Consider the following 15,156-nt stretch of genomic DNA (forward strand, 5'->3'; position numbering starts at 1 on the left):
CTTCACGTGTCTAAATGTGTGCACTCTGTTCGAAGAGAATAATAATATGAGGGTTATTCCAAAAGTGAGGCACATAAGCTCCTCACTCCATACACCCATGATTGACATATATCAGGATAATAATTGAAGTTTAACTTCATCATAAGTGTGCTTGAAACAAATTACTTGCAATAAATGTTTGTGTAGAGGCTTTTAAAAATGGATGGTGATATTGCTTCAGATCTGATAACAGTTTCAGATCAAAGTTCTTTTATCAGAAGTGAAACTTTAAGTGACCAAATGCCAAGATTTACGAATTGTTTGGGAAATCTACACAAGTCAACAGTAGATTGTAGTAAGATTTCAAGGTCTCAAAGGTTTTGTCAATAGCACACCAGTGTTGAAGACAAACAGTGCTCGTGTAGACCAAGAACATCTATTACGCATTTTTGGAGGAAGGCAGGCATATGAACTGTGAAGAAACAGCCAACTGAGTTAGAAATTGCAATTCAGTTAGTTGCACATTACCAGTAAGCAGAGAGAGTTTTTAAAACGTTGTTGACATTGATGAAACATGGATGGGCCAGAAGCAATCAAAGGTGAAACAAATGGTTGAACATGGCCTATGATCATAAGAGCATTATTGCTACTGATCATGTGCCAATTGGTAGATCAGTAACTGGAGACTACTATGCAACATTTCTTCAGAAATTACACAAAAATTCACTGAAGCAGTCACAGATGTTGTAAGCTGGTGTGCTCATACTCCATGACAATGCAAGGTCTCATAACACACAGTAAGTTTAGCTTGTTTTCACTAATTACAAGTGGGAAGCACTACCTCCACCCACCCCCCATAGTCCTGATACGAGTCCTTGCAATTATGATCTATTCCCCAAGCTCAGGAACTGTTACTTGGATAAAAATCTGTCTTTAGAAGCATTGAGTGCAGCCATGACCCAACGTATTAGACAGTTTAACTTCAACAGATTGTAAAACGCCATTCAAAAATTACTCAAACATTGTAAAGCAGTCTTTTTTTGTGCCTTAAATCTTAAGATGCAAAAAAAAAAAGACTACTTTGAAGGTTTTTAATGCAAACTAAATTATAAAATAAATTTGTTTTAACTGTTTTGTGCATTACTTTTGAGATAACCCTCATAAATGTATTTGGGGGGGGGGGGTTAAAAAAAAAAAAACTCTTAAGGAAAATTGGTGAGACGTGAAATTTTCAGTTTTTACGTGGGAGAAGTTTTCAGTTTCCAACATGTAATAACAAAGATTGCTGAGTTTTGTTTTTGCTACCATGATAGTCATGCAGCTTACTGTATATGAGCTCTACATTAAACCAAACACTGTGTTGTTTATTATATATAATTGTACATACCTTCTAAAGAGAAAGAGTATACATATTTTGGGATATTATTTGCTATGTATTACTTGTAATCAGTGCAAAAAAAAAAGGGGGGTAACACCTCTCTCTTCTAGTACTGCTGTTCATTCTATAAACTTTGTAACATAGTGTGCTGCTACTCTTGCTAATCAACTATGTATGCTACTTATAGAGTGCTTGCAATTTATTTTGCTACCATAATAGTCATGCAGCTCACTGTATATGAGCTCTACATTAAACCAAGCACTGTGTTGTTTATTATATATAATTGTACATACCTTCTAAAGAGAGAGAGAGTATACATATTTTGGGATATTATTTGCTATGTATTACTTGTAATCTGTGCCAAAAAAAAAGGGGGGTAACACCTCTCTCTTCTAGTACTGCTGTTCATTCTATAAACTTTGTAACATAGTGTGCTGCTACTCTTGCTAATTACAACTATGTATGCTAGTTATAGAGTGCTTGCACAAACCATTGACTAGTGTGATGTTACTTCAGAGCAGTTGAGCACAAGTCGTTATGGTAGAGCTTTACCATGGCTGTGTTGTGTGGAATTAAAACTATTTTTTGTGTGGATAAATTAAGTTGCTTTTTATGGAAGAAATTAACCCAAGCTGCTTCAAGAGCATTCCTCTCATTTTCAATACTACTTTGCTGGGCCAAGTTAAAAGATGAAAGATATAAAACTTCCATATTTGAACTGAATAATTCTAATATCCTGAAAATATGTGGTGCTTTTTTTTTTTTTTTTTTTTTTTTTTTTAATTGTATATAGTTGCAAATATTTTCCTTTCATGCACCTTCCATGGTTAATCTCTTTATAGCAATTTATTTAAGTGCACAAAGGGAGAGAAAAAAATTAATAAATATACGAAGTTAATTCCACAACCACAATAAAATTTCTCAACTGCAAGCAGACATATTTTTTGGTTGTACTCAGACACTGGGCATTTTTCTGTCTACCACTCTTAGCTGTCCACATACCTTGTGTACATTGAACTGAATAATGGAGGCAAAAGCAAAACTTAGCAATATTGTTATCACATCTGAGAAATTTACTGAATTTCCTCACAGTACAATTGTTATCTCTCTCATACTGACTAAATTAACCCATTAATTAACTATATATTTATGAATATCTATTTTAAATTAAAATTACAAAAGATTCTGCAAAATTTCTTTTGATTAATTAATACTGGTGTGTTCTGAACTTGTACATATACTTCTCACAACGTGTTTTGGTCCCTTCAATGACAGGTAGATGGAATGGGATAAGAATAAGACCTAGATCCCTACACGATTTGAGATAGTAGGTTGTCACACAGCTATCTTTTCCATTTGCCTAATAGCAGAAAGAGTAGAACACCTAAATTGTTGGAAATATTGTATGTATGCCAGTAATTTTTATCTGTACAGCAATGCCTCATGTCACAGAACACACTCAGTATGACTATAGTCTAAAGAGAATAATCTGATGACCTTGCCATTTTATGCCCAGAACTGAATCCAAGCAAATACCCTTGGGATATTTTGAACCAAGAATTGAGAGCCAGAACAAGATATCTTAGTTCAAACCAGCACCACCAAATACGGAGGATGTGGAAAGGTTCAGAGAATGACCACCGCATATCCCGGAGCAATATGGCCTTAGTTGCTAATGCTCCAAAAAAAAAATAAAAACAACAACAAAGTTCAAACCAAAAAATTAGTCCCAGTGTTACAGGAGGAGGAGGAGTGGAACATCTGCTAGTCTCCATGTACCAAAAACTTATAGAAAGCATCCCCTCCATAGAGTTATTAATGTTGCCAAAGCCTAGGGGATCTCACACATTTAAAATGGAGGAGGTTGGAAGACAGTTGCAAGCATTTGGATAGGTATTCAGAAATTGTTCAAAGATGATCAAGAGATAATAATTTCCAGTTTTGCAGAGTGGAATAAGGAGGAGGTTGGAAGACATTTGCAGAACTTTTGGTTAAGTATTTTTTTTTTTTTTTTTTTTATGTAAACCCCAAACACTAGAGGTATTAGAACCTATAGTACTTACTACCATGCTTGGATTGGAGGTTGAGAAGACGAAAGAAGATATTTGTTGATATTGGACTTGAACTTCTGTAGACTGTAATTTTCAGGAAATACGTATGAAGGAAGGTTGTTCCAGAAAACGGCAGTTGAATAAATAAATGAGGAAGATGAAAAGTTGGTTCTGTGAGTTTGAACTTGGACAGTAAATGGATGTTGGCTGGTGGTGGCACGTGTTTGGACTGTTTTAAAAGAGAGAGCAGGAATTATAGAAGCCAATTCAGAAGAACAGTGCCCATGGAAGTATCTGTAGAAGAGGCATTCAGCAGAAACAGTACATCTATGAGACAGCGAATTGGAGAAACTCTGTTAGAGATGAATCATTGATTAACCTAACTGCCCTCTTCTGAATAAATCAAGCAGACTGAGAGAGGTTTTGGGGGCACCACTCCAGATGTGGGAACAATATTCCATGGCAGGGCAGATTTGCGATTTATACAGAGTGAGCAGCTGCTTGGAAGAAAAGTAACGCCGAGAGCGAAAGCGAAAACCAAGTTTTTTAGATGCAGAAGAAGCAATATTTGTAATGTGCTTGTGCCAAGAGAGATTAGAAGTCAGGGTAATCCCCAAAAGAGATATATCATTTTGCCTAGAAATCGGAGTGTCATTAAAGATAAGCATAGGAGCAGAAGAATCCTTTTTGCGAGATATAAGACAAAACTGAGTTTTAGAAGGGTTGAAATCAACGAAGTTGTCTTTCCCCACTGGAAATTATCTGAAGATCAGCATATAAGGAATTGGTAGCAGATGTTCGAGAAGTTGAAGCTGATTGAGAAGGCCAAGGTTTCTCAAAATAGAAAGTGGAATGCAATGTGCTATCATCAGCAAAACTATGGATAGCATTTCCAGTCAATGGAAGAAGGTCATTAATATACAAGAGGAAAAGAGAGGGGGGAAAGAACTGAACCTTGGGGGACACCGGCATTAAGTGGAGAAGTTAAAGACAGAGAGCCATTTACTATCACCCTCAGTGAGCGATCAGAGAGAAAACTGGATAGCCAATTACTAAAAACAGTTGACAAACCATAAGATGGAAGCTAGTTTAGAAGACCTTTATGCCAAACACTATCGAAAGCCTTTGAGATGTCAAGAGCAACTTCTTGTGTTTCACTGAACCTTTCCATTGAATTAGTCCATAAATGGGTAACAAGCCAGAATATCACCAGTGAATCGACACCGACAGAATCCATACTGGCGATCGTTGATCAGAAGGAAGGTTTCTAGGTAGTTTAAGAGTTGGCGGTTAATTGATTTCTCCATTACTTTAGAAAGAGTAGAAGTAATTGCAATGGGACGATAATTGGATGGGAGGGATTTGTCACCCTTTTTAGGAACTGGCTGGATATGAGCAAATTTCCAAGCAGAAGGAAAAACACCTTTGGAATAAGAAAGTGAAAAAAGGTGGCAAAGAATAGGGGTAAGTTCAGGAGCACAGGTTTTGAGAACAAGTGGAAAAATACCATCGGGACCTGGAGCTTTCTTAGCATCAAGATTCATCAAAATCCTTCTGACATCCTTTTGACGGAAGGCCACAGGAGGCATTGAATGGAGCATTTTGGGAATGGTGGGAGGTGTTTTACCAAGATCATTAATACATGAGTTGGAAGAAAAATGGGATGCTAGCAAGTCAGCTTTATCCTTGGCTGAAGTGACAACAGAACCATCTGGTTTGGACAGAGGTGGGAGCAGAGATGGGCAAAAGTTGCAGAAAATAGCTTTGGCAAGAAACCAGAATGCTCGGCTACCATTAGGGCAAGAAGCAAGTTTTCTACTCTTAGCCTGTTCAAACTCTAGTTTGGACTGATTAATAACTGCTTTACAATGGTTGCGAGCTTTGGTGTAGGCAGTAAATGAAACTGAAGAATTAGAAACAAGCCAATTACGATATGCAACGTTCTTCTCTTGAACAGCATTAGCACATTTATTGGAAAACCAAGGTTTAGATAAAGGACAAGATTTTAAAGTGGAGTGTGGGATAAAGGATTCCATTCCTGCAAGAATAATTTCACTGACACGATATGAGCAAACGTTGAAATCAGAAGTTTTGAAACAGTAATCCGACCAAGGAAAAGAAGAAAAGAAGTCACGCAGGTCATCCCATTTTGCATTCTTGTAATGCCAAACAACACGAGGTTGGGAATAGCCATGAGATAAAGGTTCCATTGGAGAAGAGACAATCACCAAGTTGTGATCTGAAGTGCCTAAAAGACCTCTCACTTCGACCATGTACTTAGAATGGTTGTTTGTGAGAAAAAGATCAAGCGTATTGGCTGTATGATTAGGATTGTCCGGTATTCTTGTAGGTAAATTAACAATCTGTGCAAGTCATTAGTAATTGCAAAAGCCTCAGCATCTCGACCAGCTGGGTCGGTGTGACTAGAAAACGGAAGCCAGCTGGAGTTGTGAACATTAAAATCGCCAAGGAAAGTTACCTCACTGTTTAGGAAAGTTGGACTGGAGAAAGTCAAGTTGCAAAGAGAGGACGTCAAAGAGCTCCAAGTGATTAGTGGAGTTGGAAGAACGGTAGAGACAACAGATGAATTTGACACAATGAGGTAGAGAGATTTTAAGCCAGAGAAGATCAAAAAGAGGAGATTCAAAATTGGCAAGTCTCTGACAGGGAATATCAGAATGGACATATGCACAGCGAATAATTTGGGCATCTGAGATGAGCAGTAGTTGAATCAACTGATAACTGAGATTCTGTCAGAAATAGTACATGGGGTTTGGCAGACTGCAAGTGGAAATGGACATTGTTGAGATTTGAATTGAGACCACGTATATTTGTGAAATGAATTAGGAATTGCTTGGGAGGTTTAGATCTTTTCGCAAATAAGCTTGCTCTGTTAATTTGACAGTTCATTGTTTATTCAACATTAAGAAAAAGTGGATGGAACATGCTGTGTGTAGTAATGAAGTTTTTTGGATATGGCATACACATGGTAAGAATATACCCAGATCCTTAACATAACGTGGCCTCGACAATGCTCCCCGCATACACACTACTTTGACTCCCTCCAGTCACTATCTGGCAGAGTAGAGGTAGCAAGATTATACACTAGCTGATCCAGAAGCCTCCTAGAGAGTTATCAATAGGTTCGGTCCGGTGTACTAACTAGCGGCCGGCCTGCGAACACCATTTTAGAGCTGTACTCTCGAAATGTAAGGAATATTGGATCTCTCCAGGACGTTCATCATAACTTCAAAAGTCATCAATCATACTGCATGATGGAAGAGATAGGGAAGGGTTGACCGGAACTTAGCTCTAGAGACTAAACATGGGTTCCACCACTTCAAGCCTCCAATAAGCAAAGTGGTGGTATTGCACCAGTTGATGAGAGTTATCTACCACCTAGTACTGCCTGGTAACATAGAGGAGCGGCATTCCTCCATGTGGTGTGGGCGCCACACCTCGACCCCTGCTTACGTTGGTTCACACCTGAGTGGTCACCCACCATGTACTTGTGCATGGAGGTTATACCCAGGATTACTAACAGTCCCACCATCGTGAAGGTGCAAGCAGAGGATTTGGCTGTCACAGACCGTCCGGACTTTGCTGAAATTGGGTCCACTTGACTTGACTGTCACCCAAATATCAGTTCCATCAGCGTTTTAGACTCCCATGTAGCAAGTACAGCTTGTCTGGCATATCTGAGAGAATATCTGTGACAACCTCAAGGACTAAAGATTACTGTTTATTCAGAGATTACTGTCATAATAATTTCTAATTTTTCTTGCCCATAGATTAAGTCCATTCCTTTTAATTGCATATCCTAAGTACTTATATATGTAGCTTATTATCAGTATGACCTCCTCCTAGTATATATTCATAATGAATATGACTTTTATATTGAAAAAATAATTCCAATGTAATTTTATCTTTCGACCTGATTTTTTTTTTTTTCCTGTTAAACATGGGAAACTTCCCTTCTGTATAATGCCTCACCAAAAATTGACACTTATCTACAACTCAATGCTCTGATGCACTTTACGAACTGCATGATTAGGGAATCCAAATCAACTCAGTAAAGCCTTTTCCAAATTCCGAGTATGAACTCAGAATTTGGAAGCCTTTTTTGAGTACATGGCTACTCGAGTTGTTTTACCAAGTATCGAGTATCACATTCTATCATTAGGCACAGAACATATATTTTATTTTTATACAATGTATATCTTTAATTATTCTTAAGTTATCTAAAACTATATACAGAATTGAACGTGATTAATTTTAAATAATGCCAAATTATTTTTAAGTTAAATTTCATAAATTCCTTTGTGCAATTAAGTGGCTTCTAGTCATATTATAAAATTGTATTATTTTTATTATTTTTTTTGTTGCTTTCAGATTTCACAATATTCATTTAATGGTTTTTAAGAGGATTAATAATTGTATTTTTGTTTTTCTATATTCAGAACATGCAACTTTGATTTGTATAAAAGATAAAGGTTTCTTCTAATATTATTTGTATTTTTTGGAATATCTGTTTTATATTTTTTGCCTTATAGATTAAAAGAAGAAAACATCCCAAAATGTCTTAAGTAAGTCACTGGAAGAGAACATTTTACGAAGAAGGGAAAAACAAAAGCAATATGTAATATATGTCAAGCCACTATCCAATATCAAGAAACTACCAGGATGATCAACACTTAAAAATACACGTTTTCTTGCTGAAGAAAACAGTACGTGAAATGACTGATGATACTACTGTATCATCTGAAAAACCAAAACAGGCAGGAATATTGAATTTTGTCAGAAGAGAAACATTGAATGAAATATTAGCAAAATGTGCTGTAAAAGTTTGGTTTAGCCTTAGATGAATAACACCATCTGAAGCCCTTAGAGGCTTTGTAGTAAGATACAATTACAACATGCCTAAAAGAAAAACAACAGTGATGAAATTCTGTGAAGGAAAAAAAAGTAACAAATGAAAGTAGTTTATAGCAACAACACAAAAAAAAAAATCTGGAAAGAGGTTCAGCTTCACTGTTGATGAGTGGAGTGACATAAATGTCTGAAGATACTGAATGTTACAGTTCACTCAGCTGAGCCAGTATCATCGTCAAAGTTCATTTTTGGATTGGTTCCTATTGAAGGTTCTTGTGATTATAATGCCACCATAAAAAAAGTAAAGTAAAGTGCAGCCATTATCAACCCACTGCAGGATGGAAGCCTCCTCAACAATTCATGTTGAGGGAAATGGACCATGATCTGCCACGCTGGTCCAGTGCGGGTTGGCAGATCGACCGTATTCAGCAGTCAGGGGCTTGAACCCCGGTCTACTCAAAGAGCGTGTGCTACTGCACACCCGCTCCTGCCCACTCGGCTACGGAGGCCGTCTATAATGCCACCATAGCTTTAGTCAAAGGAAGGCTTAGTGAGTTTGGAATCGATATGGATTCTGATATTGCATCAGCCCAAAAGAGATCTGCATTAATAGTAAAATATGGAAGGAATATTCCAGCATTGACTCAGTTGTGCTACAACCATGAAATCCATCTATGTGTTCTTGATGTATTTTATAAGAAACAAGTGCAACCTCTCACTGATGACGAAATTAGTAGTAATGGAAAATGATGCAAGAAAGCAAGCTTATATAGCGTCAGCAAAAAAAAAAAAAAAAAAAAAATACACAGTTCACCCATATGTACTCTCCAAGAATTTGTCTAGTTCTTCCTTGAATTTATTCAACCCATCCACTTCCACAACAACAGATGAAAGCCTATTACAACAATCAATCACCCACTGTCTGAAGACAAACTTCCACACATCTATCCTGCAACCATCCTTCCTGAACTTTATGCCCTCTCATGTGTGTAGTCTCGGCAAGTGGAAGAATACCATTAACATTCAACTTACCCAATCCATTCAAAGCTGCTTTAATTAAGCACCTCAATCAGATCTCTCCACAGATGCCAAGTCTCAAAATGCTGCAATTTGCAGAACTGAAGCCTTCCTAGGTAAGAGCACCCTTTACCAGTCTTATTGCTCTTCTCTGCACCCATTCCAGCAGATCCACATTCTTCCTAAAGTGAGGCATCCAGACCTGTATACGGTATTCCAGATGCAACTTAACCATGCCCTTATACAAAGGGATAATCATCTCCTTTCCCTGCTAGCAAAGTTTCTGTATATCATTGACAAAACCCCATGAGCTATCCTGGCAGCATGTCTGCACTGCTCAGAGAATTTCATATCTGATTACACAATTGTCCCCAGGTATTTTTCATTCTCCACTACCTTGATGTAGTACCACACAGTTCATAAGTTACTCTGGGGTTACTGCAACCCATATTCAGTACCTTGCAGATGAAGAATTCCAAGATAAGGAGGCTATCAGTAGTACTATAATTGATACGTTTCTTATTGATAGCAGTTTGAATTTTGAACTGAACAGTCTCAATGAAATTCAGTGGGTCCATAGAGATATTTGTGTAGTTCTTGCAGTGGCATGAAAAATTGTTAAATTTTTCAAAAAATCTGCTGTTAGAAACAGTGTTCTCCGAAACATTTGCTGGCACAAGAAGACGAAGTTTCAATTGTTACTTTGTTGCAGAACCGAATTGAACTATATTGTTCCTATGGTTAATCGTTTTTTAAAATTGAATAAGTACTTAAACAAGACTGACGGAGTTTGGCCAAAAAAAATTTAAAAGGTGCGGACACGACTGTTTTAAAGAATATATTGAATGTTCTACAACCTGCCGAGCTTGCTTGCTATAAAAGAGTCAAGCAAAGAAGGCTGCAATTTATTAAAAGCTGAAGGAATTTCCATTTTTATTTTGAACAAATTATGACAAGCAGATGTGGATCTTGCCACTGGAATGATGGAAGCCATAAAAAAAAGATTTTTTTTTTTTTTTTCCGCAAAGTGGCAGTTATCTGAATTCCCATGTTAATGAACATTTCTCATATTCTTCAAAAAATGTAATTGCACCAGTGGCAAAAGTTATATTTTTTAGGTTTTGTGAAGATGAACATGAAAATGAGCAAGAAGAACCAACTATGGAAAATGTTGGCTACTTTTGTCTATGATGAGATGCAGAAGTCGCGGGTTTGAATCCCGCCTCGGGCTTGATTCAGAGTAAATGCAAAAAAACTGGGAGGTGCATTATGGCCACAGAAGCCGATGCACCAATAATTACCAAAAAAAAAAAAAAAAAAAGAGATACAGAAAACAACACAATCTGTTTTGGCTAATCTGAAAGAAACTTCAAAATCAGCATTTGAAAAGGAGCCAAACCTGATTGAAGCTTATCATGGAAAAAAATTGTTCCAGGCTTTGCTAACAATTCAACTATTCAACAGATAGTGAGGTGTTTTCAGTTGCTTCGGACCTCATTACTAAGATACAGAGTAATTCAAAAATGCATACTTTAAATGGGCCTGTATTTCTAAAATATTTCGTGAATAAAAAATAAATGCTGTTTTAAAGTTATGTATTTTTAAATTACACTGGGTACCCTGATATTTCTAAAAGAAATACTCAGTTGTTCACGTGGTTCAAAATTTTGGATTCCCTACTTATGACGTAATTAATTTTAATTATTTTGTTTCTATTCATGAAGACAAAGGAGTTTTTTATGTAATGACAATGAATGAGCGAAATGTAGTTTAGCTTTGATTGGCTTAACACCATATATGATGTTACACCAATTTCATACCCATTCCAGTGTTCCCTTACTCAGAAAACATTGAAAAACACTTGGTTATTAGGTAGTTTTTGTGTTGTATTATATAACGCAGGTAGCTTATTTTGAGGACTTTAATCAGATACATTAATGAGTACTGTATTGCTCACTAGCATCTTCACATAGTCAGCTCCATCAGTAGTACAATGCTAGCATGGCAAACTGCAGTCAATGGTACTTGATGGGGATACATGAAACATTATGCTGCCTAGTGACCACATTGTCTTCTTTTAACTACAAACCAGAAATAAAAGCTTTATTTACCTGGCCTCATTTTCCTAAACTAACTGAACATGACAGTTACATTAGCATTAGCATTAGTAGAGGCATTTGATGCAAGAAAGCAAGCTTATGCAGCATCAGCCAAAAAAAAAAAAAAAAAACCCACTTCCACTTCACCCCTCTGTTCGTTCAAAATACCTGTCCAGCTGAGCCTTAAACTTATTTAGGCTATCAACCTCCACCACAAGGGATGGAAGTCTGTTCCACCAACCAATCACCCGCTGGCTAAAGGCAAATTTCTGCACGTCTATCCTACATCTGTCTTTCCTCAATTTGAATTTATGCCCTCTCAGGTGATTTTTCTGAGCTAGAGGAAGAATCCCATCAGCATTGAGCATGCTTAAACCATTCAAGGCTTTATACACCTCTATCAGATCACCTCGCTGGTGCCTAGTCTCCAGACACTGTAATTTGCAAAACTTAAGCCTTTCTTCGTAAGAGCACCCCTTTGTTCCATTCACTAATCTTGTTGCCCTTCTCTGTACTCGTTCCAGGAGCTCTACATCCTTCTTGAAATGAGGTCTCCAGACCTGTATACAGTACTCTAGGTGTGGCCTGACCATCGCCTTATACAATGGAATAATCACCTCCTTATCCCTGCTGGAAAAATTCCTGTATATCATTGACAATACTCCATGAGCTACTCCTGCAGCCCGTCTGCACTGCTCAGAGAACTTCATATCTGCCTGCACAACCACCCCCAAGTCCCTTTCATTCTCTACCACTGTCAGTGTAGTACCACAGAGTTGATACGTTGCTCTGGGGTTGCTGTTTCCCATGTGTAGTACTTTACATTTATCAATGTTAAACTTCATTTGCCACCTCTCAGCCCATCTGCTCAACCTTTCCAGATCCTGTTGCAGCAGCATAGTGTCAGTAGTGTCCTTGACAACCCTGCCAACCTTTGTATCGTCTGCAAACTTGGACATTAAGCCCGATATACCATCATCAATATCATTTATAAATACAGAAAACAATAATGGACCCAACACTGAGCCCTGAGGGACTCCACTAATAACATCAGTCCACGATGAGCAGTGTCCATTGATTACCACTCTCTGTCTTCTCCCCCTCAACCACCCCTTTATCCATAGCAGCAATTTGCCTCCAATGTCACACTGCTCCAATTTGTGTAGCAGTCTTCCATGTGCAACAGTATCAAAAGCCTTTCTAAGATCCAAGTATATAATATCAAAGTTATTCCCTGCATCCAGTTCTTTTGTGACTGCATCATAGTATCCAATCAAGTTGGTCAGGCAAGACTTCCCCTTAACAAAACCATGCTGTGTCTGAGCTATAACTGAAGTCTTGTCTAAATGATCCTGCAGTGCTTCTTTAACCAGTGCCTCCATTAATTTTCCTGGAACAGAAGTTAAGCTCACAGGTCTATAATTACTTGTGTCAGCCTTTGATCCTCCTTTGTGAATTGGGGTCACATTTGCACATTTCCAGTCTATGGGTACCTCCCCTGAGTCCGTTACGTTAAAAAATTATCTTTGGGAAAGTAAGAAATGAGTCAAAACAGGCAGCATCAGTAGCAGCAGTATGTAGAACATGTCAGGAGCCAGCTCCTTCAGTAAATTCATCCATACTTTGATATAGAGCTCTTCATCTTTTTTTTTTTAATTGAAAATATTTGTGTGATGTTGTTTTTTCTAATGCCCAATAACTGCTTAAATAATTGTGGGTTTTTTTACCCTTCTACAGATTCTAATGGTTTATTTCATCATAAGCATTGTTCTGTGAAATCAGAGAATAATGCTTATGATATGAGTAATCCACCGTGCATTATCCAATTTGTCTGAAATTGTAATCAAAAAATCCTTATGAAGATTATTAATAATATACTAGACCAGTCTGCTCTTCCATATTTTGAAATTCTAAACTTTTGTTTGAAAGCCACTAGTTATGTTTGTCTTGATGTGTTAGTGTCCGTGTTTCAAAAGTCCTTAAATAAGGAAATTATTTAATTAGTGGATGCTTGTTAGCATTTCTGGCATAGATGGCATAGCCTTTCTGCCAAATCATAAATTATCATTTCATAATTCAGAGTTGGATCATTTATTCTGTTTCTGTGTGTTTGCCTCAGGGTAGAGCTCTTTCAGCCATATTATCTGCTATCATTCTGATTCTCTCTTGAGGGTTAATCTAAATTTTGCCATTTACAATGATATGTACATATAATGATGATATGCACATGTCCATGATTATAGGTGTTCCATAGATTTTTTTTACAGTTTTGTAGAGAATTTTTAAAATTGCATATACAGCAGGCCCCCTGTTATAACGCAGTTCGCTTTACGCTGATTCGCTATAACGCTGTTCTGATATTATAACCCTTATCTGACTATAACGCTGTCACAGATCACTATAACGCTCTTTTACAGATTGCATTTTTGGCATATTTAACGAAATCGTTTCATTTGATGGAGTCGATAGCTTGAAAATGAATAGCAAAACAGCATTAAAACGTTTCCCACGCCAACTTGAAAAATTTTCCCATGCGCAGTGAAATTTTCTCGCGGGCTAATTTAATTGCAGTACAGTGACTTGCTACGTAGTTCTGAGATAAACATTTTAAAAAATGATCAAGTATATTGCTTGTAATATTTGCGTTATATGCGTTTATCCGAAGTCTAGTCATCACTCTGTACAGTATTAGACATTGTGCGTAACGGACAGTTTACTTGAACATTGTATCATAATTAATGCAACCAACGCAGTTACATTTTCAAAGAGTTAATAATGGCCGATAGGAATGAAAAAGAAACGTCTGGGCGCAGTATGAAGACTATAAATATAAGAAAAAGACTGAATTTGAAAATTAAATTAGACGTTTTGAAGCGAATCGATTCCGGTCAACGACAAGTGGATGTGTGCCCTAATTTAGGACTTGTAAGTTTAACTGTAAGAACAATTATAAAAAAATTAAGAATTAATTTTAGCAGCGGGAAAGATAGCTGTTCCACTGCAAGCAACTAGGGCTAGGCTGCCTATTAGGATTGAAATGGAAAGACTTTAACTAATTTTATTGAAGATAATATCCAATGCAGAATTCAGTTAAGTTAAATATTATAAAAAAAGAGAGAGAGAGAGAGAGATTAGCCAATATGATTGATTACCTGAAGAAAACTCATCTAAAAAAAAAAATGTGGAACCATTTAAAACTGGTAAGGGCTAGTTGAATAGATTTAAAATCCAGGGAGAAGTCGCAAGTGCAGATGAAGGAGCCGAAACTTTCAAAAAAGAACTTGTTAAAATTATTGAAGAAGAGTATTATGTGTTATACTTCTCAACAAGTTTTTAACATAGATGAAGCAGGACTTTTTTTGGAAATGAATGCCTGATGAAGCATAACTTTTGTGGAAACGAATGCCTGATGAAGCAAGACTTTTGTGGAAACGAATGCCTAAAAGAAGTTTCATATTGAAAGAATAAAAAAAAACATGCCAGGTTTCAAAGCGGCGAAGGATCGGTTGACCTTATTGTTGGCTGGTAACGCTGTGGGGGATTTAAAATTAATACCCCTTTTAGTTTATTTGGAAGAGGGCCAAAGTTCAACCCAAAATCGATACATTTTTCATGATTTTAATTGGAATTTTAAGTTTAATTTTGATACGTAAATAGTTACCACATAATTATATACGTATGTAATGCAGAATATTTTATATGTACAAATATTTGAATATTAAAATTTTGACCGACATTTGCCCATCTTCATTACCGTTTA

The 15,156-nt window shown here is 37.0% G+C and overlaps 1 protein-coding gene across 1 annotated transcript in view; it reads left to right on the forward strand.

The window, feature by feature from the left end:
* The window catches only part of Arl2 (ADP ribosylation factor-like 2), a 116,929-nt gene that overhangs the window by 84,503 nt on the left and 17,270 nt on the right, over window positions 1–15,156 (forward strand). The gene's annotated exons all lie outside the window — the stretch shown is intronic.

The sequence above is a fragment of the Mastigoproctus giganteus genome, chromosome 8, assembly GCF_048544385.1.
Source record: "Mastigoproctus giganteus isolate SK-2022 chromosome 8, ASM4854438v1, whole genome shotgun sequence".
In the NCBI taxonomy this organism is placed as follows: domain Eukaryota; kingdom Metazoa; phylum Arthropoda; class Arachnida; order Uropygi; family Thelyphonidae; genus Mastigoproctus; species Mastigoproctus giganteus.